The sequence below is a fragment of the Oncorhynchus kisutch genome, linkage group LG29 (genome assembly GCF_002021735.2).
Source record: "Oncorhynchus kisutch isolate 150728-3 linkage group LG29, Okis_V2, whole genome shotgun sequence".
NCBI classification, from domain to species: Eukaryota; Metazoa; Chordata; class Actinopteri; order Salmoniformes; family Salmonidae; genus Oncorhynchus; species Oncorhynchus kisutch.
The window spans coordinates 43,521,533-43,523,698 of NC_034202.2; positions in this window are offsets into that span (position 1 = coordinate 43,521,533).

Here is a 2,166-nt window from a genome sequence, read left to right on the forward strand (position 1 = left end):
GTTGGGTCAGGTTGGAAGTGGGTTGGGTTAGGTTGGGGGTGGGTTGGGGTTGGAAGTGGGTTGGGTCAGGTTGGAAGTGGGGTTGGGTCAGGTTGGAAGTGGGTTTGGGTCAGGTTGGAAGTGGGGTTGGGTCAGGTTGGAAATGGGTTGGGTTGGGTCAGTTTGGGGTTGGAAGTGGGTTGGGTCAGGTTGGAAGTGGGTCGGGTTGGGTCAGGTTGGAAGTGGGTTGGGTCAGGTTGGGGTTGGAAGTGGGTTGGATCAGGTTGGAAGTGGGTCGGGTTGGGTCAGGTTGGGGTTGGAAGTGGGTTGGGTCAGGTTGGAAGTGGGATTGGGTTGGGTCAGGTTGGGTTGGGATTGGGTTGGGTCTGGTTGGGGTTGGAAGTGGGTTGGGTCAGGTTGGAAGTGGTTTGGGTCAGGTTGGGGTTGGAAGTGGGCTGGGTCAGGTTGGGGTTGGAAGTGGGTTGGGGTTGGAAGTGGGTTGGGTCAGGTTGGAAGTGGGTTGGGTTAGGTTGGGGGTGGGTTGGGGTTGGAAGTGGGTTGGGTCAGGTTGGAAGTGGGGTTGTGTCAGGTTGGAAGTGGGTTTGGGTCAGGTTGGAAGTGGGGTTGGGTCAGGTTGCAAATGGGTTGGGTTGGGTCAGGTTGGGGTTGGAAGTGGGTTGGGTCAGGTTGGAAGTGGGTCGGGTTGGGTCAGGTTGGAAGTGGGTTGGTTCAGGTTGGGGTTGGAAGTGGGTTGGATCAGGTTGGAAGTGGTTGGGGTTGGGTCAGGTTGGGGTTGGAAGTGGGTTGGGTCAGGTTGCAAGTGGGTCGGGTTGGGTCAGGTTGGGGTTGGAAGTGGGTTGGGTCAGGTTGCAAGTGGGTCGGGTTGGGTCAGGTTGGGGTTGGAAGTGGGTTGGGTCAGGTTGGGGTTGGAAGTGGGTTGGGTCAGGTTGGAAGTGGGGTTGGGTTTTGTCGGTAAAAGTAGACAGAGTGATCGGTGATGGTGGCCCAGGTCTGGTTTAATCAGCAGGAAGTCTGGGAAACTCACTGACGGGTGGGAGGGCCCTAGCCGATGTAACAATGTTACACAACTCAACATGGTATTCCAGTGGATATTAGTGTGTGTGAGAGAGAGGGTTAAATATGTACCTCAGGACAGCTGAGACAGAATCACACCTGACAGCCCAGTCCTCACGGCTCCTCCACTCTTCATCCTTCTCTCTTTATCCCTCTGTTTTGTGATTAGAGGTGAAGGGGAGCTGGGCAGGGCAGTTGCAGGAGAAGGAATTTGGTTGCCGTGAGAATATATCTGAGAATGTAGGGTCACCATCACTCAGCCTTCAGCCAGGAGGAGGAGGAGAAGAAGAGGAGGAGGAGGACAGGAGGAGTAGGATGAGGAGAAGAGGAGGATGAGATTAGTTTGAGGGTAGAGAGGAGGAGGAGAGGAGGAGGAGGAGGAGGAGGAGGAGAGGAGTCTGAGGGTGGAGAGGAGGATGAGATGAGTTTGAGGGTGGAGAGGAGGAGGAGAGGAGGAGTAGGAGGAGGACGAGTCTGAGGGTGGAGAGGAGGTGAGGATGAGGAGAGGAGTATAATGTAGCTGTAAATGTAGGAGTAGAGGGGAGGGGACAGGAGAGGGGGAGGGGAGAGGAGAGGGGGAAAGGGTATTTGGGAGGGCAGAGGATAGAGGAGACGGGGGGAGGGGAGGGGAGAGGAGAGGGGGGAGGGGAGAGGAGAGGGGAAAAGGGTATTTGGGAGGGCAGGGGATAGAGGAGACGGGGTGCAGCGAGAGAGTAGAAGGAGGGGCGGTGGGAAGTTCCTCTAAGGTTAGAGTTCACGAAGGGAGGAAGAGTGTTTCTGTTTTCCTCTCTGGTTCCACGCGAACCAATCACATTGAGTTAGCCTTGCCGACCAATCACATTGAGTTAGCCTTGCCGACCAATCACATTGAGTTATGACAGCCAGGCTTACACTGGTAATAGAAGACACACAGTTCCCAGGCTGTGGACATGGAGCAGCCAGACAGTTAAGTATAGCTTATTTAAAGCTGAGCTATAAAGTAGTATAGTGGTGTACCTCTCCTGTTCCTCTCCTAGAGGAATCTGATCTGACTTCAAACACAACTATTACCGAGATTTACTGCTGGACAGATACAAGGTGACTGCTCTCTCTCTCCCTCTATCTCTCTCTCTC